General features: G+C 35.4%; 1 long non-coding RNA gene across 1 annotated transcript in view; it reads left to right on the top strand.

The window, feature by feature from the left end:
* Positions 1-27,712, top strand: part of LOC102149407 (uncharacterized) — a 135,389-nt gene that overhangs the window by 9,441 nt on the left and 98,236 nt on the right. Inside the window, exons 2-3 of the long non-coding RNA XR_290022.4 lie at positions 4,986-5,090; positions 16,203-16,250. This is a non-coding gene — a long non-coding RNA (uncharacterized lncRNA). The remainder of the gene's footprint in view (positions 1-4,985; positions 5,091-16,202; positions 16,251-27,712) is intronic.

Here is a 27,712-nt window from a genome sequence, read left to right as displayed (position 1 = left end):
CTCTTCAAGAGATTTGGTTTTGATATAAAGTCACAAAGAGTTTGACAGTAGAAGAATTAAAAGAAAAATTCCATGCAAATAGTTACCAAAAGAGAGTTAGAGTAGCTATTCTATTATCAGAAAGAATAGACTTTAAGTCAAAAAAGATTACAAGACAAAAACATTAGCTATATTGTAGTTCAATCTATCAAGAATGTATAATAATTATAAACTTACATGCATGTAACAACAAAGCCTCAAAATATATGAAGCTAATATTGACAGAATTTAAGGGAGAAACAGACAATTCTAAAATAATAGTTAGAGATTTCAATACCCCACTTTCACTAATGGACAGAAGAACCAGACAGCAGATCGATAAGGAAATAGAGGACTGAAAATAGGGACATTACTACTGACTTTACAGAAATAAAAGGGATTGTGAGAGAATGCTATGAAAAGTTGTATGCTAACAAATTGGATAACCTAGATAAAATTAATGAATTCCTAGAAACAAACTGCCAAACCCCACTCCAGAAGAAATAGAAAATCTGACTAGACATATATAACAAGTAAGGAGATTGAATCAGTAATCAAAAACCTCCCAACAAAGACAAGCTCAGTACCAGATGTCTTCACTGATGAATTCAACCACATATTTAAAGAATTAACATAAATCCTTCTCAAACTCTGCCAAAAGATTGAAGAAGAAAGAAAACTCTTTCTAACTGATTTTATGAGGCCAGCAATATCCTGATAGTAAAGTCAAACAAAGATACTACAAGAAAAGTAAACTACAGGGTAATATTCCTTATGAATACAGATGCAGAAATCCTCAACAATATACTATCAAACCAAATCCGGTGGCATGTTAAAAGGATCATATTCCATGGTCAAGTGGGATTTAACCCATGAAGGCTAGAGTGGCTCACTGTATTGAAATCTATCGATATAAGATACCATATTAATATAATGATGAAGTAGAACCACATGACCATCTCAATACAGAAAAAAAGCACTTGACAAAATCCAATATTTAATGATAAAACCCACAGTTAGCATCATACTCAATGCTGAAAGACTGAAGGCTTTTCCCCAGAGATCAGGAACAACAGCAGGATGCCCATGCTCACCACTTCTGTTCAACATAGTACTGGACATTCTCTCCAGAACAATTAGGCAAGAAAAAGGAATAAAGGAATCCAAACTGAAAGGAAGAAGCAAAATTATTTGTATTCACAGATGACATGATTATATATGTTACCTAAAAGAATACACATATGAGCCTGCACATGCACACACACACATTTTAGAGATAAATGAATTCAGCAAAGTTGCAAGATACAAAATCAACACACAAAATTACTTATATTTATATACACTAGCAATGAACAACCAGAAAAGGAATTTAGGAAAATAAATCCATTTACAATAGCATCCAAAAGAATAAAATAACATGCTTAGCAAAATAAATTTAACCAAGGAGTCACAAGACTTGTACACAAAGCATTTTGAAATAATTACTGAAAGAAAGAAGAGGCTGGCCCAGTAGCATAGTGGTTAAGTTCACATACTCTGCTTTAGTGGCCTGGGATTCACGGGTTTGGATCCTGGGCACAATCCTACATACTGCTCATCAGGCCATGCTGTGGCAGTGTCCCACATACAAAATAGAGGAAGATGGGTGCAGATGGTAGCTCAGGGACAATCTTCCTCAAGCAAAAAGAGGAAGATTAGTAACAGATGTTAGCTCAGGGATAATCTTCCTCAAGCAAAAAAAGGAAGATTGGTAACAGATGTTAGCTGAGCGACAATCTTCCTCACCAAGAATAAAAAAGAAATTAAAGAAGACATAAATAAATAGAAAAACATCCCATGTTCGTGGATTGAAAAACATAATATTGTTAAGATGACAATACTACCCAAAGGGATGTAGAGATTGTGTTCAATCCCCATGAAAATGCTGGTAACATTTTTTTGCAGAAATAGGAAAACTCATCTTGAAATTAAGGACTTTCAAGGGACCCTGAATAGTCAAAACAATCTTGAGAAGAAAAAGTTGGAAGACACAAACTTCTTGATTTTAAAACTTAGTACAAAGCTACAGTAATCAAAATAAGGATAGATATGTAGACCAATGGAATAGAATTCAGAGCCCAGAAATAAGCCCTACATACATGGTTAAATGATTTTCAACAAGAGTGGCAGGACTCTTCAATGAGAGAAAGAAAGGTCTCTTCACATCCTGTTGGGAAAACTGGATATCCATGCAAAACGATGAAGTTGGACCTTTACTTACACAATATGCAAAAATTAACTCAAAGTGGATTCAATGTTAGAGCTAAAGTGTAAAACTTTTAGAAGAAAACATAGGGACAAATTTGTATGACCTGAATTTGGCAATGGTTTCTTAAATATGACACCAAAAGCACAGTCAATGAAAGAAAATACACTGGACTGCATCAAAATTTGAAACTTTTATGCATCATAGAACACTATCAATGGAGCAAAAAGACAATCCACAGAATGGGAGAAAATATTTGTAAACCATATATCTGATAAGGGTATAATATCCAGAATATATGAAGAATTGCTACAATTCAGCAATTTAAAAAACACCACATTTTTTAAATGAGCAAAAGACTTGAATAGACATTTCTCCAAGAATATATACAAACAGCCAATAAGCAAAAAAACAAAAAACAAAAAACCTCCATTATTCATTAGGGAAATGCAAAATAAAACCACAATAAGATACCTCTTCACACCTAGGACGATGGCTGTTATTAAAAAAAAAAAAAGAAGCAAGGAAAAAGAAAAAGTGTTGACAAGTATGTAGAGAAATTGGAACTCCTTTTCATTGCTGTTGGAACTCTAAAATGGTGCAGCTGCTGTGGAAAATAGTTTGGCAGTTACTCAAAAAGTTAAACATAGCAATTCCACTCATAGGTATAGGGATTCATAGGGACTGAGTCATAGGGACTCAAACAGATTCTTGTACACCAGTATTCAGACAAACATTATTCACAGTTACCAAAAGGTAGAAACAACCTAAGTGTTCATCAACAAATGAATGGATAAACAAAATGTAATATATTCACACAATGGAATATTATTCAGCCGTAAAAAAGCAATGAAGTTGTGATACATATCACAAGATGGATGGAACTGGAAAATATTATGCTAAGTAAAATAAGCCATATAGAAAAGGGCAATATTTTATGATTTCAAAAGTTATGTTTCATAAAGACAGTAAGCAGATTAGAGGATACCAGGGGCAGGATTGGAGGAGGTCAAATGGAAAGTTACTGCTTTATAAGTACAGAATTTCTGTTTCGGATGATGAAAACATTCTGGAAATAGTGGTAATGGTTGCACAACATTGTGAATGTACCTAATGCCACTGAACTTATAGTGGCAAATTTTATGTATATTTTACCACAACAAAAAAATTATGTGATTAAGAATGTGTAGTTACTATTTTTGAGAATCACTGCTCTAACCTACAGGTTAATGAGAAAACCCATTGGTTTTCTTTGTTCCGATTATATATCTTTTAATCTTATTTAGGTTTTCCAAATAGATTTTTCCTTTGAGAATAAAACATAATGACCATGCATCAGGAATATTCTAGTATTCTGGTATTAATTTTATAAATTAATGACATACCTTTCAAATACAAATAATTCTCAGAAGAATTTGGTGACACTGGCTTAGTTTTTTTGGGTTTGATTAGGCTTGACTGAGCTGGAGTTGTGAGGCTGAGAGTCCAGAATACAGAGTATTTAGGTAATAGTAAACCTGGAACCCTGGTGGAAACTGAGTACTTGACTTGTGTCACACAAGCAGAGTGATTCAGATGACCTACTTAACATTGTCTATTGAAATAAGAACTCTAAAAGCATAATTCATGTTACCTTTTTAATAGGATGGGATAGGCTGAGCTGCAGCAACACATCCCTGTATTTGCCTGGTGTTACCTTCTCATCAACAGCTAACTACCAGAGTGGTTAGAAAGTTCTTGTATTTAGTCCTAACCTAGCTACCTTGGAGGCTAATGTAGATTTGGTGTGATGGTGATACAGCATTGGCATTTTCATACTCATCTATATTTGAAAAATTTCCTCACAGTGAGCTAGCTATGTGATGTTTCAAGTAAGGTTAGACTTCTTGAAATTTTGCTTTAGTCTATTTCAGACAAAATAAGGAAATGTTTTCTGTATAGACATGAGATATTTATAGGTTTTGGAGATTCATTATTTCACAGTATTGGCAAAATTCAGTAGTAGAACTCTCAACTTTGATAGTGGTAAGTATCAACCTCAAGGCTAGTGTTAAATACAACTGTGTGAATTATTAGTTGTGTGTTCTTAAGCAGTTCGTTTAACTCAGTTTCAGCATCTGGAAATGGGACAATAGTCCCTACCACATGGGATTCTTGTGAGAATAAAATGAGAAAGAGAATGAAAAGTACTTTACACAATGTCTGACACCTTGGAGGTTATTATTAAAGGCAGTTGTCATTGATTAAATACTACTTGCCTTTCCTACCTTTATGCAATTTTGTGAATATCAGATGAGATAACATGAAAGCTTTCTGAAACTTATAAGGTTACACATTGATATACATTTGACAACTGATTATAGATCTTGTTCTCTTTTTTGGACTGTTGTCACTAACATATAATTAAGTGTTTAATGATATACTTCCTTTCATTTTATCAGGGTGTTAATATCATCTCCCAAACAAGAATGTGTATACTGCTTGAGCATAGCTAAGTTTCACGGCTTGTATTTCTTTTCTCTTTCCTACATCTAGCACAGTACTATGTACTTTAATAAAATAGTAACTATTTGTTTACTTTTAGCAATTGGTGATTTCTAAGCAGGCCCTTAAGTATATCACAAGATCAATTAGAATTAACAGTCACTCTGAACATGCGATTGCTGCTGCATTCTTGAGAATTCCCATTTCTCGAAGATGACCTTCCTGTATATCCCAACAGATGCAAACCTGACAAAAGTGATTCATACGTTTCCAGCCCATGACACAGATCTTTGCAACGTGCCCTGCTGTCCAACACACTCTAAAACTAAAGCTACTGAAATAAGTAAGTGTATTACTTATTTAGTTGGAATATTCCTTAACAAATAGAAAACTCCATTACCAAGCCTATTTATAGAGTTGGTTTAATATTTGTTCTCATGTGCAATCTCAGATACTGCTTCCACTAAAAAACTTTTTATCTGAATATAGTTTTCAAGAAATTAGCATAGTACATACCCCATAATATGTTGTCAGTCATTTTTTTGTGGAATTAATGATAATATTGAGTCAGTAGCTCAAGAGCTAAGAGTCTAACTTTGAAGTAAAAAAGTTTTGAATTCTCAACTGTGCCATTTATTAGCTATGTGATGTGAGTAATGTAGTTTAACTCTGTAAGACAAGGTTTCTTCTTTTTAATGGGCATCATAATAGCTATCTCATAGGTTTGTTGTATTAAATGAGATAATCCAGGTACAGCACTTAGCACAATTCCAGATACCTGGTATGTACACATTAAGAGTAAGTTCAATTGCAGTAAAAAAAAAAAAAAAAAAAAAGATTTAATCTCAAAATTACTTAAAAATTTGAAAAATGTATTCTGAAATATGAAATTTCAAGAGAGGACAACTCCCAGGTTGGTTATTTCAGCTGCCCAGTGGCGTCATCAGGATCCATCAGGATTATCATTGTTCCACTCTACTATCCTCAAAGTGCTAGCCCTTGTCTTCAGACTAGCTTTCTTCACGGTCACAAGATGACCGCTGCAGTTTCAGTATTCAAATCCAGTCAGAACAGCATCCTGCAAAAGAAAATACCATCTCTTCATGCGTGTTTCTTTTTAAGAACAAGGAAATCATTCTTAGAAGCCTTCTAGCACACTTGCCTTCATGACTCGTTGACTGAGTCACATCCTCACCTCCTAAACAATAACAGGCAAGGAGAAAAAGATAATGAATTACCTAAGGATGGGCTTAAACAAATCAAGATTTATCCCTGAGTTTTGGTTATGTCACTTTTTTAAAGGGTGGATGCCTAAACAAAATTGGTGTTCTGTTAACTGGGGGAAATGGGTATATACTATAGCTATTAGTCTGTGAAATAGAATATTTGCCATTTCTTTTTTATCCTCACACGAAGGAGATTCAGATATGTGAATCACTGCTCAGTTACTTCCCATCACTCTTGTCATCAGCTTATTAGACAAACTAATGCCAATTTCATTCTTTTTTCAATCTTTTAAAAAAATATTTCATTCTGTTATGTTCTGCTACTGGCAGAGGTTACTGAAGTGTCACAGCTAAAAATGTCAAATACCTAAGCATATCAGGTTTACCTGAGACAGATCAAAAACATAATGACATGATAACTGTAGCTATTTTTTAAGGTGAATTTTATCTTTGGATGGAAGAAAATTAATAACATTACTGTACCTGACTTATAAATACAAAATCTTGCTTTCCAAGCTAAAAACAAATCCGTTAGAAAGCTATTTTTCAATTTACTTTCAATCTGGATTAGAAAATCTGTTGTATTAGCAGCACCACAATGAGAACCAGATACATTACAATATATTTGTGAAGGAATACAAGGAATGGTCCACAAAACATTTTTCATTATGCCAAAGAATTTATAAAAGAGAGAAGTGTGATTATATAGTAATATATTTGGGAAACATTAATTTCCCTTTTTCCTTCCTCCATACCTCCATTTAAAAATCTATTTGCCCACAACTAGAATGACATGCAACTAAGATATACAACTGTGCATGGGGGGGCGGGGGGGTTGGGGAGATAGAGCAGAGAAAAAAAAAAAAAGATTGGCAACAGTTGTTAGCCCAGGCGCCAGTCTTAAAACAAACAAACAAACAAACAAAATCTATTTGCTACTATGAATTTGGCTTGATATGGAAATAATTTTCATAAGAAACCCAAGAAATTGAGGTAATCTTTTTACCATATTTCTGTGCAATCTATAAAATTGAAAAGATACAGACCGTGGAAGCAACTGGAGAAAAGAGTGGGACATGATTTAGGAGAAAAAGGATAAAATTCATTGAAAAAGAAAAATCCCCCTAAAAATAACCCACTTGTTAGAAATTTTCTTGGTTTTGTACCACCATCTTCTTTTTGTCATGGAGAAGTGCTACTGATAGTATGTCTCATTGGAAGCATTTTTTAAGCATCTGTAATGCAGATGACTAATATAACAGATATTAATACAGATTTCTTTTGTAAATGACCATGATGTGTGGTAAAATCAGAACTATTTGAAGAATAAGGCATCATATCTGCAATGAAAATTTTTATGTTAAAATTTTTTTTAGAAAGAATTCTCAAATGGGGCTGTTAATATTTGTCAATGTATTTTCTAAAAGCAGCAATTTTTAATTGGTATGTTTAGCTCATTTACATCTAATTTAATTATTGGTGTGCTTAAATTTAAGTCTACCGTCTTGATGTTTGTTTCTGTATGTCCCTTCTATTCTGTGTTCCTTTGTTCCTCCTCTCCTATCTTGTTTTAGGTTAATCAAGTATTTTTTTTGGTTTCTATTCTATCTTCTCATTTGGCTTTTTTGATCATACGTAATTGTGTTGTTATTTTATTGGTTGCTTTAGAGATTAAATATGTGTACTTAAGTTATCACAGTCTACCTCGGATTAATATTATACTGATTTACTTACAATGTAAAAACCTTACAGTGGTGTAATTCTATTTACTTCCCTCTCATCCTTTGTACTATTTTGTTATATGTTTTACATCTACACATATCATAAATTCCACAGTATATTACTTTTACTTTAAACAGTTAATTGACTTTTTAAAAATTGTGGTAAAATAACATAAAATTTATCATCTTAACCATTTTTTTAAAGTGTCTAGTTCAGTAGTGTTAAGTACACATTGTTGTGCAACTAATCTCTAGAACTCTTTTTTTATCATGCAATGCAGAAACTCTATACCAATTAAACAACAGCTCCCCATTCCCTTTCCCCCAAGCCCCTGGCACCCACCATTCTGCTTTCTGTCTGTTATGAATTTGACTACTCCAGTTACCTCATATAAATGGAATCGTACGGTATTTGTCTTTTTGTGATTGGCTTTTATCATTTAGCATAATGTCCTCAAAGTTCATCCATGTTGTACCATGTGTGAGGATTTCCTTTATAAGGCTGTTATTTTCCACTTTTTGTTATAGTAGCCATCCACATGGGTAAGATGTAGTATCTCATTGTGGCCTAACTTTAAGGGATTCACCCCTTAAACTCTGACTCATCATTACTGGGTAGCCACTGAAGGTATTTCAGCCTTTTAGCTGTTGCTTCCCTCTAGGTTTCTTGGATCTCACCCTGCACATGCAGAGTTCAGGAGTCAGTCAAGGATTTGCAGGGAGGTATTATGCAGATTTTGGAGCTGCTCTCTCTGCCTCACCCAACTCTCCATGGCTTCCCCTTTTTGGAGACTCCCTCTATCAATTTCCAGCTGCTCTAGCAGCCTTAAACTCCAACTTCTGACGACTCAGCCCAAAAATCTACTGCTTTCTGCTTAAGCTCTATTCCCTGTTCACCATTCAGACTGAGAAATAACCTTAGAAAAAAGTTGGAAAGATGTGGATATCACCTATTGGCTTCTGTTCTTTGAAGGATTGTATCCCCTTCAGTTTCTACCTGCTATTGATCACTTCACAGTGGCTTCAAATGGTTTTTTTCTTATATTTTAGTCAGAATTCATAATTGTTATTGTTGAAAGGGTATCTAATTTGAGATACTTTACTTCTTATAAATGCCAGAAGTCATTAAAGCAGTAGGTTTTTTTCCTGAGAAAGATTCTCCCTGAGCTAACATCCATTGCCAATCTTTGTCTTTTTCTCACTTGAGGAAGATTAGCCCTGAGCTGACATCTGTGCCAGTCTTCCTCTATTTTGTCTGTGGGTTGCTGCCGCAGCATGGCTGATAAGTGGTGTAGGTCCACGCCTGGGATACAAACCTTCAAACCTGGGCTGCCGAAGAAGAGCACGTGGAACTTTAACCACTAGGCCACAGGGCCAGCCCCATTAAATTAATATTTTTAAATGGAAAAACAAAGTTTCGGTTTCTAAGATATTATTTGTTATTGTATGCAGCTATGTTTAGAAAAGCAAACAAAAAGTAAAAACATACTAGAATGGGGAAAGAATTAGGTAATATTCTTTCAAAAATAATTTCTGGTGTTTTAATATGACTGCATAAAAGTATGGACAGTGATGGGCATGAAAATGTACTGCTTAGATCTCCTGCTGCAGGGAACATAGTTGACTGATGGCCCCAGATGTTACCTTTTAGAATCCACTCTCAAGTTTGTACCTAGGCCATAATTCCCAAGTGATCTTTCCAGGCAATGACTGCATATGGTGGGGTTGAAATGCAGGTCCTTTCCTATGAGATGCAGGACTTCTTTAATGGGATACTTTTGCTGAAGGACTCCTCATTGGCTGGGCCAAAACTTTCCTTAGAACTGCGCTGCAGTCTTAGACTCGTCTTACCCAGGCCTCCTTCCTTCCCTTTCTCCATTGCAGGTACCAGAACTGTATCACAGTCTGAAGGCTCTCTTGCCTTCTTGCTCCCTTCTCTTCACTTTTTTGTTTTTTATTTTTTTTATTTTTTTTTAAAGATTTTATTTTTTCCCTTTTTCTCCCCAAAGCCCCCCGGTACATAGTTGTATATTCTTTGTTGTGGGTCCTTCTAGTTGTGGCATGTGGGACGCTGCCTCAGCGTGGTCTGATGAGCAGTGCCATGTCCGCGCCCAGGATTCGAACCAACGAAACACTGGGCCACCTGCAGCGGAGCGCACGAACTTAACCACTCGGCCACGGGGCCAGCCCCTACTTCTCTTCACTTTTTATAGGTAAATCACCTAATAAATCTTTTGCATGTCTAATCCCATTTTGGCATCTGCTTCTTGGAAGACCCAAACTAACATAGAAACACAAACCCAAACTATTGAAAGAAAATGGACCAAAATGATGACTTAAAAAAAAAAAGGAATGTTCTTACAGAAAAATTCCAAAAGGTTTATGTAGATATTCCCTCCTCCAGGAGGTAGAGCTTAATTCTCCTCCTTTTGAATTTAGGCTGGGCTTAGGGACTTGCTTCCGATGAATAAAACAATATTTGACAGACCTTTTTTTTTTTCTTTTATCATCCCCCCCACACACACACATAGACACACACACAAGACTTTTTAGATATTCTTTCCTAAAGCCCTCACACCCCTGATGAAATTTTAATACCACAAATATACTGTACATGTTTATGTACTATATGTATATCCATGTTTTATGCATAAAGCAAGTTAGACTTTTTTTTGCTGCCAAGAATGAATTTTTACTCCTTTGAGACCGTTGTAATAATTCTCAGTCGGAATGCATGGAATAGAGTGAGGAAAGGGAAAATTTCTAACTTACTGTGGAGAAACCTGCCAGATACCACCTTACCCAAATGATCAAAGTTAGTGTCACCAGTAATAAATCCTGCTAATGCCATATACCCCCAGTATGACACAACGAGAAGGGCATTTTGCCTCTGTGGTAGTCTTTCCAAAAAATCATAACCCCTGTCTTGTCGTGAGAAAACATCAGACAAACCCAAATTGAGGGACATTCTACAAAATATCTGACCAGCACTCTTCAGAAGTGTCAATATCATGAAAAACAAGGAAAGACGGAGAAACTGTCTTAGATCATTGGAGACTAGGAGGACATGACCACTAAATGCAATGTGGTATCCTAAATCCTGTAATAGGAAAAGGACAGTAGTAGAAAAATGGGTGGAATCTGAATGAAGTCTGTAGTTTAGTTAATAGTATTGTATGAGTGTTAACTTTTTAGTTTTGACAAGTGTACCATGGCTCTTTAAGATAATATTAAGGAAAGCTGGGAGGTAAGGATATAAGGGAACTCACACTGCTCTTTGTAACTTTTCTGTAAATCTAAAATTATTCCAAAGTAAAAAGTTTAAAAAAAGGAATGTTCAAAAAATAAACATCATTGTGTCACCTGTATTTATTGCATGAAAATAATGGTACAAATATTAAAAGAGGAGTAAATATGTAGAGATCAATAGAATTGTAAATTTAAAGCTAGTCTGAAAATGTGGATTTTTTAGATATAATAGCATTAGATGAAAAAATACAATAGATGTAGCATTTCTCAAATTAGAGAAGGCTTGATGCAGTGTCTCATGACATCTGTGCACAATTAATTCAAATTGTCGTGAGTATAGGCAGAGTCACATGGATTCAAAACTGGCTGGAGAACCATAAAAAAATTGATAAGCCATAAATGAAAATGTATAAAGCTGGGGACTATGTCTAGGTGCTGCAAGGATCAGTGTTATGTCCTGTCTTATATAACTGCTGCATTAATGATGTAGAAGAAGGAGTAAAAAGCAATGTTAATGAAATTCACAGATGATATTAAATTGGGAGATGACGCAAATAGCAGTAAGGGCAGCAGAGCAATATACAGGTACCCAGAGAGCTTAGAAATATGGAGTGGAAACAACAAAATGAAATTCTGACCCTCCAGAATAGAAACTACTACTGAATTAGGCGAAAAACAATAAAACAAAATAGGTATTCAAAGGGAGCAAGATCTGAAAGTCATCAAATGGTCAAAAAGACCTAAGGGTGAAAATGAATAACAAAGTAGGTATGAATTTATGATATAATGATTTTGAAGATTATGACTATATATACTGCATGCCACAGAAAAAGAAGAGAATTGTCTGTTCTTCATACCTCTAGTAAAATGACATCTAGAAGACAGAACTCATTTTGTGTCAAGTTGGTACCTAACCACTGTCGACAAATTATAAGTAGTAATAAAAATGATTAAGCCTTAGAACACTGCAGGCAAGTATATTCATCTTCAACAAATTATACTGAGTTATTTTACCAGTCTTTCCATTCATAACTGCTGATTCCACTTCATATCCCATGTAGGTGACCCTTCCTTCCTCAGATGTATAACTTATACTAAGCCTTAGAGCCACTTATTTAACTCTTTTTAACCTTCTCCCTTCTCTCCCAAATTAAATTCACAAATTGATTCTTTCTAGTATGTTCTCATTTTCAGTTATATTAAACTACATATAGGCTCTCTTGATTACTTACTAAAACTGACTTAGGCCTATGTCACATCTACATCCCAAAGTTGCAAGCCTTATTTGCAGATGTATGCATATGCCCCCACCAGCAGCCCTAGAACAAAGAGCATAAACAAGAGTAACATCTGAGATGTGTTGTAATTGAGACCTAAGTGAATAAAAATTAAAAGAAAAAAAACCCGCAGATCAGAATTGCTATAGCAGTGCAATATTCTAGTGATCACAGGATAAACCAGGAAACCCTAAGACGTTATCACCCATTGGCAAGGAGTCATTCAGAATAATAAATCAAGAAATCTCTTTTCTGGATGACCACAATATACATATTAAATGTTATAGAATAGATGCTTTTTAAAGAGTTTTCTCAACATGAAAATGTCTCTATGAATCTTCATTGTTTTATGGTTTAAGAATACTTACTTCTTTAACTTCTACACTGAAAAATATTTATAATACTGAAGGCACACATAATGTTTAGGCTCAGTAAGTTCCAACTAGCAACAAAGTTAAGAATCAATGTGTTAGAAGAAATATTTGAGATCTTGCTCAATTTCTTCCTTTTATGTCTAAGGTCATGAAGGGCAGAGAGGTGAAGAAAGAAACACCCCACATTGTTGGGGAAAGCGTGTTAAACAATAAAATATATTGATCTTTTATTTTTGAGCAACTGAGGAGAATCCTATATCTGGTGGGAGATTGGAACAAATCATTTCTAAGGTCCCTTCCCATGCTTTGAGCACGTTTTGTGTTAGTCATTTGGCTCCTTGAATGCGCGTAGAATACAAACACAATATGATAGTCTCAAAATCTTTACAAAACTAAACACAATATCATCCATCCATTTCTTTCAATAAACCTCCCCACTGTGGAGATATAGCTCTTCAATATGAAATATAGCAAATTTCATATATATACTACAAGAATGTATAAAGTGCAACAAGAACTGTTCCCTCAGTTCAGGCTCTAGTTGCCTAGGTCATATGCTTGGTTATTGCATTATTCATTATGAGACAGCCTAGCCTTAAACTCATAACATACAGAACCCAAACACCAGAAGGGCAGGGCGATTAAAAGTCTAGATGTAAGCATATTTGTCATTAATTCTTTGAAAAACTTTGTGACAAGAAATAAAAAGGGGCATGATGCTTCTATACCTGAACTAGTTCATACTGTTCAACATTGTCTTAGACATGTTATAGCAAATTCCAAGAGGATGCCTTCTTTATATTCCTTGAGGTACCACTGTCATAATTTGATCCTTACCCATCTGTCAGAGGCATAGCTGTCATTTTTGCAGTCACTTCAACAAAAGGTAGTAAACTGATCATGTCCACTGATTTAAAGCATAGAAGAATGTGGTTTACTGTTGATATTAAACGCCTAATTTTGCTCATCCAGAACTTAATTTCTTTAGGAAGCCACATATTCCTCAGTATCTTTGTCATCCTAGATGCCATTAGTTACCTACTTCTTGATTTTTATTTAGGTCTTAACATCTGCATCTCTTCCTTAGAAATTAAGACTAATCCCTTGACCATGAGCTTTCTCCTGCCTCCATAACATTTTATCTTTAAATCTTTCACAGTGTCATAGCCAAAATATTAGGAACCACTTTGAGTATTTGTAGCTGAGAAGGGCTCCTGATCTTAGGTAGCGTCAGTTATCTTTCATTTTAGTTACTTCCCAAATATTCTTCATAAAAACAACAGACCTGAATTTTGGCCCTTACCACCTTCTTGTATTTCCATCAAATGATTTTTTTTTTTTTGAGGAAGATTAGCCCTGAGCTAGCTGCTGCCAATCCTCCTCTTTTTGCTGAGGAAGACTGGCCCTGAGCTAATATCCATGCCCATCTTCCTCTACTTTAGATGTGGGACACCTACCATAGCATGGCTTGCCAAGTGGTGCCATGTCTGCACCCAGGATCCAAACCGGAGAACCCCGGGCCACCAAAGTGGAACGTGTGCACTTAACAGCTGCGCCATCAGGCCAGCCCCCAATCAAATGATTTTTATACGGGGTTGCAAAACAGAAAAATAAACTGAGCAACAAAATATTTGTTACAATCAAATGCAAACTTAATTAAATGGTAATGAGATTAAATTGTTTGGGCTTTTTTCTTTGTTTTTGTTTTGTTGGGATATTTTGCAGTAGCAAGATTTTATTAGTCCATTCATTTCATTCTGCAAAACTACAGATTTCTCTGAACTTAAATGTTTGTATCATGGTGGGTGGTAGATTTCTCATACTGACTGCACCACCTGGAAACATCTTTGAGTATAAGTGCCAAACAGACTTCCTGATTCTTCAGATTTTGTCCTAAGACCTATTGCCTTAGCTTGTGACTCCTGACCCTCTCTGCAATAAACCAGTCAAAATCCACCCTCTAAGAAATCCCAAGATTTCTCTGGGTGTTTCATTCACTCTGAAGCTTTGCTCTCATGGTCTCTTTTCATCATTCTTCTTGCTTTACCCCAGCTGTCATCACCTGTGATATATTGATCTTTATATAGGCATGAATTGGAGTAGTCTTATGAAACTCGCACTTTTAAATAAATTATATTTCTAAAATATTTTATATTTGTAAACTTCAAGGTAGGTTTTGGTTAAACATAGTATATGTTTATTTCTAACATGCTTACTACTTGCCAAGGTATAACAGGAGCTCTGGATTCTTTATAATGTGCACAAAGAGGAGAAATACTCTCCTTTGCTACTATAGAAATTCTGAAGAAGATCAACAAAGTTATAAAACTTTGGTCCTGATTGCCGTTAGTGGGGGAAAAAATACACACATTTATATATACACATATATAAAAATATCTAATCACATAACTCATATAAATATGTATATATATATCATATATTTATATATATATCATTTATATATATATCATATATATAAATATGATTTAGAAGTTAAGGCCTAGGGAAAAAATAGTTGATGTGATTTATCTCAGGAAATTTGCTACTAGACCTGGATTTTTTGGATTCTGATGTTGATCTTTTTTTTTTCTTTTAGGAAGATTAGCCCTGAGCTGACATCTGCTGCCAGTCCTTCTCTTTTTGCTGAGGAAGAGTGGTCCTAAGCTAACATCTGTACCCATCTTCCTCTATTTTATGTCTGGGACGCCTGCCACAGCATAGCTCAGTAAGTGCTGCATAGGTCCGCACCCAGATCCAAACCGGCAAACCTGGGCCGTCAAAGCAGAACTTGCGAACTGAACAGCTGCACCACCAGGCTGGCCCCTAATGTTGATTTTTAATGTAGATTTTGGTAGAATATGTTACAATGTTCCATTTTGAATTATCAGTATAGTCCTAGTAAGAATAAACTCTTGGAGGGCCAGCCCGTTGGTGTAGTGGTTAAGTTCGCATGCTCCACTTTGGCAGCCAAAGGTTCATGGTTCGGATCCTGGGTGTGGACCTACACACCACTCATCAAGCCATGCTGTGGCATCATCCCACATACAAAATAGAGGAAGCCTAGGACAGACGTTAGCTCAGGGACAATCTTCCTCAAGCAAAAAAGAGGAAGATTGGTGACAGATGTTAGCTCAGGGCCAATCTTCCTCACACACAAAAGAAGAATAAACATGCTTTATGACATAAGTACAAGAAACAATAAGACTTATTATACTTTGTCATACCTATAGCTCAACAAGTATTGGTATTCAGTTTCCAAAACTAATGCCAAAGTATGTTTTGTGGGATAGAGTGGTTGTCCACCATGCTTCAAATCTCAAAAAGTTAGAGATTTCTAGGAGTCCTTATAACTTACTGTGGATCTGACATTCATAATATGTGTATATGTTTTCTGATTTATCAGACTTTACTGCTTTTTAGGGTGAATGAATTACTTATCACGAACCATGGTTATTACCTAAATTTACATTATCCTACTATATGAGTTTGTCATAGCTTCTGAAAAGTATTATTAGGGACCACTTGGAGGATGATGGGGGATATTTTCTTGCTATTCCTATGAAAGTTAAGATTAGAATTGATTGCCTCCTTTTGTATAATTATTTCAGGAATTCATCATTTTGAAGATACAATTACTACTTCACTTTAACAAACAGGTAATTTGTGCTGAGTCTGGCTCCTCTATTTTTGTCTTCATCGTTTAAGTTACTCAATTGTGCTATCTCTTCAGAGAATTTCCCTAATAATTTTTTCCTAACCTCAGATTATTGTGCCTTATATTTCATAATTTTATTTAACTAACCAAATATTAAAATAGTTATAGAATTATCCTAATTATGGCATTGGATTTCCATATTTTCCAGTTTTATTATTTTCATTCACATATCTTAATCATGGAATGAGATCTCTATATCCATTTTTTTAATTATTATAATCCACTTCTACATTGTATAGGAAAAAAAGCAAGTACGCTAAACTATGAGTACAAAATATAACACCATTTAGATCATTTGGAAAACTTCGTCTAATGTTTATCCTCTAATCTTTTCATCATAATTTGAGTTCACTGAGTCTTGTTCCTTTCCTTTGCAATGATGGTGACATTTATAAAGGTATTCATAATAGAATCTGCAGTACCGTTTTTTTTTTTTTCCAGTGAGGAAGATTGGCCCTGAGCTAGCATCTGTACCAATCTTCCTCTTTTTCTTGAGGGAGATTGTCACTGAGCTAATATCTGTGTCTGTTTTCCTCTGTTTTGTATGTGGGACACCGCCACAGCATGACTTGATGAGTGGTGTGTAGGTCGGTACCCAGGATCTGAACTCACAAACCCTGGGCTGCCAAAGTGGGGCACAGGAACTTAACCATTATGCCACTGGGCCAGCCCCGAATCTGCAGTATCTTTTAAATTGGTATCCTCATATGGGTTTCTGAAGCATCCCTAAGCGCTGCAAATATCTCTAAATGCCAGTTTTAAATGTTTTCTTTTTTTCTTCCTAACTCATTTTCCTCCATAGCTACTTCTACAAAATTTGGATAAGAAATTTCAAAAGAATCACATCTTTTCCTTCTGCATAAAACCTAGGAGTAGGATATGTGTTCCATTAACTTAAAACAAAAGAGTTAGTGCTTATTTTAGACACTGATAAAAAGGGAAAATAATGTGGGGTTTAACTCCATTTCTTATGGTTTTCCTATTATCATTCCTTTTACCATAGATCACGATTCTTTATTCCTGGCTTATTAATCAAATTCTAACATATGGTACTATGAGCTTTAAGTTCACTTTCTTTTGTACTGAATTCATTGCAACTGCATGTAACCAGGCAATATGTGATCAAAATGAAGTGGTGGGACTTCAGTGTCACCTTTACAGACTCTGTCATATAGAAACCAGGCCATAATAATTTTATTTTCTTAGAATCTATTCAATGTCACAAGAAGTGTTTAAAACAATAGCTAGGTATTGCAAAGTGCTCGATGATATCCAAATATTTTTGCTCTCCCCATTCTAAATAGTCACTATTAAATAAATCCTAAATTCTATGAAAAGCATGTATGGTTTACTTGATAAGGATTATTTAGGAAAATTTAAGGTTACTAGTAATCAGTCAGTCATCTTTCTCTTAGCTTTTTATATATGAATTAGCAGTGAGTTCATGGTTTTCATGGTGCCAGTGCCACGCTGTGTAACACGAGATTTCAAATTTTGTTATCTTGAGCATGTGGAGGCAGAATCTTTTTGTTTGTTTTTTTGTTGGTCCTTTAGTGATAGTGAGTTTAGCTCTGGACTCCAAGATTAATTATGGGTGTTCTATAGTTGTTCATCCTTGAGACTACTTCATATAAATCTGTAGATTCAAATACAGTTACATATAATTATTATTTCTAATCTCTTTATTAATCCTTTAGGTTTATAGTTTTTTTCAACTATTGGCTTCAATTACTGGTGTCTTTTATAATGTTCTTTATTTTCTTGTTATTATTAGCTTTTTTAGAGGAGGCTAAGCAAAAGAACTATTTAACATTCCTGCCAAATCTCATTTGTTGTGCTTTGTAGTGGTCCTATCCCACTCCCTTCTAAATCTATTTTTACTTCTTTCTGATTTCCTTTAAATCCCCTATTGAGCATTATTTTATTTTGCTTTTTTGTCTATTTTGTCTGACTTCCTTGATGATTAGTATGTTATATCCTTTCATTCTCCCCTCTTTTCTATTTACTATACAATTCTTTTATTCATTTCTCATTTATTCACTTCATTTTATTAATAATATTCTTTTTAACAGTTTGCTTTTCAAAAATATAATATCCCGCCATGTCTAGTCATAACTGCAACCCTCCTTTCCATCATAAATTTGACTCATTTGTGGCTACAAACCTCCAAGTTTTTTCCCACCTTTAAATATACCTTCACTTATCTTTATAGGTTAAAAGCTCAAGATGAAAGACAAGCCATGGGCAACTGATAAAATGGAATTTATGCTAATTTGGGAGTGGCAGAAATTGGGACAGCATTACAGGTTCATCCCAGAGTTACTTGGAGGACTTGGTTAAACTACAGAGTTATTCAGTGCATCTGGCACTTACATCTTCCTGTGCCTTTTATCGCAACCCTTGCTCTTAAAACTGGGTTTCTGGGGCTAGCCCTGTGGCCTAGTGGTTAAGTTCGGCATGCTCCACTTCAGTGGCCCAGGTTCAGTTCTGGGCGTGAACCTACACTGCTCGTCAGCAGCCATGTTGTGGCAGTGATCCAGAAACAAAATAGAGGAAGATTGGCACAGATGTTAGCTCAGGGTAAATCTTCTTCAGCAAAACAAAAAAACAAAACAACTGGGTTGCTTTGGCTTGGGGGCCCATTGGATAGTCCTCCATAAGCACATCTCAACTCTTAAAGATTGTTTAAAGAGGGGAAGGAATGGAGGAACCCTAGCCATGACAATCAGTTCAGATCTGAAAGATACAAATATTTTGAAGTGCTTCCCTACTTTTCTGAAACACATCCATGATCTCATTAGAGGCCGTGTCACTGAAGTGAAAATGCTTAGGTTTGCATTTCTCCATTGTTTAAAGCTAACTCTGTAGACTTGATATCACATTATCAGTATTCTGTCCTCGACCCATAGCAGATTCTGCTCGAGTCACTATAGCAATATGCCCAGCTTTGTAGCTGTTCAAGTGTCCTCTTATCCTACAGTTCAGATGGGCTATATCATTTAGCAAGTCTTGTTTATTCTTACTCTATAGGTTCATTTTCAGGTCTATAATTCTCAAGTACAAAATAAAAGTTTCTATTCACAAAAAAAAATGTATTTACACAAGTATGTAAGGCCATTATTGATGATCGGGGTTTATTTTTCCAAAGAGTAGGGATTCTTGAATAAAATTTTGAGAGAATGAAAACTGACATTCTACAAGTCTACTTTTATATAATACCCTTCTCATGGCCAAACAAAAAGAAAAGTGGGCAGGGAGAGAAAGAAAAATAGCAGCTTTAAAAGAGTAAATGATAGAAAGTAAAGTCTGAAGAGAAGATAGAAATAAAGAACGGTAATTTCCATCAGAGTTAAGCTAAAACCGTAAATAAAATAAATAAAACTGAGGACAGTTGATAGATTAGAAGAATGAAGACCAGAAATAATATTTTACTGTAGGATTAGTTCACTTGGAGGGTACTAGTACTTGTGGAAAGTGTAAAGGGAGTGGAGGAAAGAAGGCTTAGAGAAAACACTAAATTATCTGTCAGCCTTTTAAATTATTTCTGCAGATCTTATTACAGTAGGGGGTGGGGGAGGGGCTGCAGAACAAATCATAAGAATTTCTGTATCCAGCTGTCCACTAGTCACTAAAGAAAAGTGGGAGAGGCAATAAAAGATGCTTTCATGTCCCATTCATTACCATGTCATCCTCAGATGCAGATATTGTTTAGCACCACTGCAGAGCTAAAATTTGGTACAAATTAACACATACTCCCTGATTTCAGATATTTTCCCTTCCAACAATTCAAAATAACTCAGCCTTTTCCTCTGATTTTCCTAAGGAAAACACCATCTGATTCATTTTCTTTTGGATAATTTTTCAAAATCAAGTGACTTTTTATTCTTGTATCAGAGTTATAGTTTATAGTATGATTTTTGAAAGACAACAACTACTAGTCCATTGCTTCCTCTAGCTTCAGAATAAACTGTCACAATATCTTAGTCATGTTTTTAAAACTGCCCTGCTTTCATTCTTCATCTTTTTTGAAGCTGAGCAGAAAACAATAAATTTACAGAATGGCAGAATTGAGTGTTAGCTCCAGTATAAAGTATGTAGGGTTTGTGTATGTGTATGTGTGTTTTGAACCAGAGACTGTGAACCATAAGCAGAAATCATCAGGTGATGTCTAAGTGTCAAAGTTGAATAAGAACCCCATACTCAAATAAAAAGTTGAGTTGCTAAGTAAGAGTAGAAGTCCTTTGGGATAATTAAATGGGCAAGAATAGAAATATCTGTGTACCAGTCTTCCCATTCAGTTCAATAATTTTGATCCCATATTTACAAAACTAAAATTTGAAATAGCATTTTTCTAAGTGGATCCTTTGCTCTGACTTTCCATGGAATGCTCAAAGCAAAAGTTTAAGTTTGAGAGACAAGATCAGAAAAATGTTGCTGATATAGTGTCCACTGACCATATGGATAAGGCAACAGTAACTTCATTTCCTATACTTCAAAAAACAGTTTTTGTAGAGCCTTTGAATTACTTTATCAATAAGTCATTTCTCTCTCATCTTTGTAATAAGTACAATTCCAAAAGCAGAGTAAGAAAAAGAATTTAAATATTTTATACTAAATAACATGCCATAAAATTAACATATTTTCTGAAATATGTTCATGATCTCTTGGAAGAAAATCTGTAAAAAATGTATTATTTCATCATTTTTTTCCTTCTTTCTTCATTGTTGGCTTTTTCCTCATCCTCTTTTTGATCTTTCCTCTATCTGGAAGAAGTATAGATATCTATCAAAGCTGTAATCTTCACTCTTACCTTTTATCACTTCTTTTTCATTGTATTTTGGTTAGGTAATCTGTTGGTGGCGTCAATATATGTGAGGCCACAAGCAGATTCCTGCATCCAGTATTACGGCAGCAAGGAACATAAGAACCACAGAAGGTGAAATCACAGAAGGTGAAACCTTAGCTGTATTTGTTGGTTAGTAATTGCTCCTGTGGAAAAGCGGAAATGTTTAAAGGCCTGCACGTTTCTGAAATGTATCTGTGAGCTCATTTAATACAATGATTTTCATATTTGGAGTGATCTATGTAAAAATCTCTTTGAAAATACCATGTCAAGCTAAATGTTTACTATATCATGAAAATTTGATGATTTGATAATTTATATAAAACTAACCACTTAAAGCAGTCCCTGGATTCAAGCATGGGAGTTTTAAAAAGGTCTATGAGCATGTCATTCTATATACTGTCCCAAAATATCGAACCCTATATCCAGAATATAGAAAATAGACTGAGTAGAAGAAACATGCAATTATGTATGAGAGATGCAGGCTAAGTCAATGTATCAGGTCATTCATTAAATGTATTATAAAGTGAGTAAAGTTGGTGGGAGAAATTTTCTGATCCTGGGGGCTGGCCCGGTGGCGCAGTGGTTAAGTTCTCACATTCCGCTTCTCGGCAGCCCGGGGTTCGCCGGTGCAGATCCCGGGTGCAGACATGGCACCGCTTGGCACGCCATGCTGTGGTAGGCGTCCCACATAAAGTAGAGGAAGATAGGCACGGGTGTTAGCTCAGGGCCAGGCTTTCTCAGCAAAAAGAGGAGGACTGGCAGTAGTTAGTTCAGGGCTAATCTTCCTCAAAAAAAAAAAAAAATTTTCTGATCCTTAGGTTTCCTGCCTGCTTCTACCTAATTCATTTATGTGAAAAGGGACATTTAGGAAACAAGATTCTGACTACCAGTCCTGATAATTTGGTGGATTTGTTAACCTGAAAACTGCTAACAAATGTTTCTGGATAAACTATTAAAAGAATTCTTTCGAATGTATAACTAAGGTAACAAGAAAGTAAGGGAAATTATTTCCCAGAAGCCTAAAAGTGAGATGATAAAGAAATTAAGTAAGTGTGAGTTGACACTGTAGCTGTCAGGAGGAATTTGCCAATCTCAGTACCCAAGGGTCTATGGTTTTAACTGCCATGTAAGACTTGGAGCTGTGAAAGGCGCAGAATAGTAGCTAAGATTCCCATATATAAAACCAAAATCCTCTAAGACTACACCCCAGGTGAAAGGACAAAACTAAAAAAAACCCCATCTTTTCATTGGATAGTAAGAACTCAAGAAAACTTGTCTGATTAGCCCTGGGCTCTGCATTAAGGGGATAGGAGTAAAGAGAGAGAGAAACAGAGAGAGAGAAATGAAATATCTAGTTTCCTCTAGGTATGTATAGCCAGGGGCCTGCCCTCATTCTAATTTGAGGTTATATTTACTTTGCTTGCATGGTTCAGGAACTCCCAAACTGAGGAATTTACATAAAAAGTCAACCTAGGCTGGGAAGATCCATGCAGCACCTATAAGAAGAAAAAGTAAAAATTTTGGAGAGACATACCCTCATCCAAGGATTCCCACAAATAGAACCCTGCTAAAAAATGAGCTCATAACCCATAATTAGCAAGTACAGAAAGAAAGCAATCCATCCTAAGAGTCAGCAGACACACATGGCAATATTAGATGCCCAGGAATTTTCAATAATAGCATTATCGGATAGAGACTATAAAATAACTTTTCTAAGTATTTAAAGACATAAAAGAAGAAATGGAAAACATGAAAACAGATGTATCAAATATCCAGGCAGACTGAAAAAAAAAGAACTTCTAGAAATAAAAATTAAATTTATTGAAATCTATTCTCAAATACAAAGATTCTGAAATTTCCCAAGAGACAAAAGTATTTCCTTCTGAGTCGAACAATGATATTTTTTTTTTTTAAAGATTTTATTTTTTTCCTTTTTCTCCCCAAAGCCCCCCGGTACATAGTTGTATATTCTTCGTTGTGGGTTCCTCTAGTTGTGGCATGTGGGACGCTGCCTCAGCGTGGTCTGACGAGCAGCGCCATGTCCGCGCCCAGGATTCGAACCGACGAAACACTGGGCCGCCTGCAGCGGAGCGCGCGAACTTAACCACTCGGCCACGGGGCCAGCCCCAATGATATTTCTTATAGATACTTTCTTTACTCAAACCACATGCCATTTTGCCAGTGACTTCTGGATCATAACATGTGACTCTTAGAATCTCTGAGAGCTAACTTATTGAGTTTTAGCAAATCCCAAGCCAGCATGCCACATCTTAGTTACACTGCATAGCCTCTTCAAAATAAACCACACAACAACTGATGTTGATCCTGTTAGATTAAGACAAATTAAAAATCTAATACATAGTTTTGCTGTCAGGTCCTAAAGGTCAAAGGTCAATATAGTATATTGCAATAAGGCTATAGATTACCCATGCCCCAATATTTTATCATAATAAACCAAATAGGGATGAAACACCCAGCAGTAGCCCATAAATCTATTAGCAGTGAACTGTCAATGTCCTATATAGCAGGGTAATTTGTTAATTCAGAGATGGGTCTCTTTTTTCACTAGACCTTGTAAACTCCTTTCTGAAACATCAATAAACCATCTGCTTTGACTTGTTAATCAAATGACTTTATTCAGTCCAAAGCAATTTTTTCCTAATAAAAACAGAGTATTTATCTCCATGGCTATAAAAGAGGATTGTTTTCAACTGTTCACTTATAGTTAAGAAGCACATTTAGTTTGGATTGATTTCCAATGGTTTGGTCATATCTTGTCACTTTCCATTTCTTATACACAGTGTCTCAGTTTAGCCATTTACGAAAGGAAAAACAGTCAAATTCTGAGTGTGGTATGGGACCAGTGCACAAAAACTGAGGAAGAAGTTTGGGAGAGGAAAAAACTCACTCAAAATGACTGTAGATCAACATTTTAATATGATTTCCCTCTGTTTGGAAGTTTTCTTATCACTCCAGATAAAGTGTTCACACTAGCCACTGTTTCTCCCTCAACTGAGGTTCCAGATGTTTCCCTTTTAGTCAATATTGCTCTGTTCTGAGTTACAGGGCAGATAATTTTATCTATAATAGAAACTTTTTATTCTTTCTTAAGCTTTATTGTGTTAGTATAAAATAAAGTCAGCTTCAGTGGGATAGGATCATAGCATGTGAAGCTCTGTAAAGCTTCCTTAGAAAATTGAGCCCCTTTTCTCCAACCCAGCAAACTGAGATAAAATGAGTATTTCTGAGGTATCCGTGGGGATACTCTCAATGCTCTGTGAATGAGCATCTTGAGGAATCGTCACGCTTCTTGCACCCTCTGTCCTTGGAGCTTACTGCCAGCTGGCAAATGGAGCACAGCCTATGACCTCTGACCTTGAATCAGCTCCTCTTGGACTGTTAGAAAAATGATGTCTGGGGAGAGATCTGAGCATTTGAGATATTACTGGATTCTACCCTCTTAAAAAACAAAGAAGAAACTCATAGGTGTTCTTAATGAGCAGAGGCTTCAAATGCAGCACAATTCATGGTGCATTCTGGGGATTGTTTCTCTGAGGCACAGCTTCCTTTCCCAGTGCAAGTCCTCAAACAAAGGAGAAAATATGCAGCAAACAAAAAGTGTAATTAAAATGCCTAAAGTGCTTTGCACACTTGTTTTGATTCTTTTTCTTCAGACATTATTTGGTGAGCTAAAATTTAGATTTTTTATGTTGGAAGTGGCATCATAGAGGGAAGGGAGTCCAAACAGTCCTTTTTCTTTCAACCTCCTGTATCTTCTCATTTTTACAGAGAGGAGAAAAGAATACCTTCTAAGCCCTAATTCAAGTCTTAGGCTCTTTTCGAGCCCCAGAAAGGAAATGTGAGAAACATCTGAAATTTTATGGTTACAGCAATAGGTTTCTAATGTGGCGAATTTTCCCCAACATTTTACTTTCATTGATTTTAATATTATTCCCATGAGATTTTTGTCTCAATATTTCCATAAAAATGTGAATAAAATGCATTAAAATTAACTGCCCTTCAGGCATGAAATTTTGCCAAATTAAATATTAGTTATTTTTCACTTAATAATAATGATTTCTTTTATTGAACCCCTGGACTTCACCCCAGCATTATGTCTTCTGGCCTAATTCACATCGTAGCTGGGAGAGATTACCAATCATGAACTCTGCTAATGATCTCCACACTATAGTGTTCTCCACACTGTAGATTATTTTTATGAGGACAAGTAGAACCTATTATTGGAAATCTTGGTGAAAACAGTACTTCAGGTATCGCTGAGTAGTACAATCTTTGTCTGCATGAGAGGAACTAATGGACAGATTCCCTGACTTTAATGTTGAGAAGGATAAATTGTGCTGGAGTGAGAACGGAATACCAGAAAGTACAGGAAAATTATGTACATACTTTAAAATATGTGTTAAATTAAGCAACACAATTTTCTTTTAAAAAACCCACATTGTCATCGTCAAACTCAGTGTTGTAGAGATGCCCAGAAAGTTCTTATTAAGGGTTAATCTATGGGCTCAAGAGTAGTATTTTGGAGGTAGACAGCAGAGCGTGATACATTTATGTTTAGAATTCAGAATCAAAGAGCCTATGCATGCAATTCATGCCAAAGCAAAGTATGCTTGGCCTAAATAACTTGAATTGAATATCAGAATGGTCCCAAATTCTGAGTCGTTGGGTTGTTCTCTTTTAACCTTGTTGATTTACCTTCTTGGCTTTGTTTTTCCCTAGTAACATATAGTTTGGATTTGATTTTTGTAAAATGTTTCATATAAAGTTTTACAAAGAGGGTCAGTTATAGGGTAGGAAAAAAGACAAACATTGGTTTTAAGAGGCAGACTAAGTCAATGACTCAAAATCCCATGAGGATTGAACAGCACAATTGAAGGTCACCTTTTTACCGGAGATGAAGATTCTGAGAAGAATAGAGTGCTGGGAAACATTGCAGTTAGATTGGCTTAAAAGATTAAAGACTGCAGAAGTTTTATGAAGATGACTAACCAATAAGTAAAAACAAATAACAGAGAAATAAAAAATTGATTAAGATGTTCCTAATCATCTTGGGATGATTAGGCAAAGCAATATCATATGAAAGCTAGCATATAACTGAAGGGAGTATGATTGTATACTCTGTTCCTTCCAGTAGGACTATACAAGAAAATTATGTTGTGTTTTGAAGATCTTAAAAGGAAATTAATAAGACTGTATTTTCAGACATTAAAGGGTTAAAAGACACTAATGTCTCATTTAATAGAAGTTAATATGTATTGCTTGGCTAAGCAAAAACTCAGTGAGAACTGGCTATAAACATTTAAAGTTTTGAGGAGAAGTATAAGCTGTCTAACATGCCACTGGGGGTTATGTTTGTACGAGAATAAAATTATTTCTCATTTCTTCCTAAACATGAAATTTTAAGCTCACCATTAGGAAATTTTAACTAAGATTCATTAGGATAAGTTTTAAATATGTTCTATAATGTTTACTCTTGCCATTTATCTTGATCTTATAATTCCCGGTTTGGTTTTTTTGCTGAGGAAGATTCACCCTGAGCTAACATCTGTGCCAGTCTTCCTCTATTTTGTATGTGGGTTGCCACCACAGCATGGCCACAGACAAGTGGTGTAGGTCTGTGCCCAGGAACTGAATCTTGGCTGCCGAAGTGGAGTGCACTGAACGTAACCATTATGCCATGGGGCCAGCCCACAATCTTATAATTCTTTGATCTAACAAGTCACTAAATAAAAATCCCAAATTAGTACAGAAAAGATAAAATGATTTCTGTTATTGGATAGTTTCCCATTGTAACACATCTTAATCTTATTAATAAGATGAGATTTTCTTGATTTGGTTCTTTTCATTTCATATTTTACAAATATAGATATAGATCTCCTAGTCATGTTTTAAAATGACAGTTTACATTTAAGTAAAAGATGAGAAAGATAATATGTTTTTCATGTGTAAAATTATGTCACTATATTTGCTTATCCATTTAAGAAAGATCATTTTGAAACTATAGAAGTTTGCTTTATATTTGTCTTTCCTTTTACCGAACTACATTTTAAAGATGTAAATATACTAGGAACTTTTGTTTAGAAAACAGATACTTGCATTAACTTTTCTGTAAAGTAGTAGTTACTTTATGACTGATGGCCAATTATTATTATATAAATAAGAGTATCTCTCCAGTTCTTTATTTTTCTATACAGTGGGCTGGGATGCTGGTTAAAATGCAATTTTGACTCAGCTAGACTGGAGAGGAAAATGAGGAATTCTGCATACCACTTTGTGGAAATTTACTTTCACAGTTAAATATACTTTTGAAAAGTAACGTATGAAGTTTGACTTCTGGTAATAATGGTAGACTGAGTAGTTTGGACCATCCCTCCTACTGAGAACAATTAGAGAAACTGGCTGAAATAGAAACGAAAATCTCTTTGCGGCTTTGTAATGCTGATATAGTGAAAACTATGAGACCAACTCAAAGGACCTTCAAGAGAGATGGGTCTGACGTTTAGAAGTGCTTTTCCCCTAGAGGTGTCTGCCATTTC

This window comes from Equus caballus, chromosome 3 (assembly GCF_041296265.1).
Source record: "Equus caballus isolate H_3958 breed thoroughbred chromosome 3, TB-T2T, whole genome shotgun sequence".
Taxonomy (NCBI): Eukaryota; Metazoa; Chordata; class Mammalia; order Perissodactyla; family Equidae; genus Equus; species Equus caballus.
Note: the sequence above shows the minus strand (reverse complement) of the source record. Positions and strands in the feature narration are given on the sequence as shown.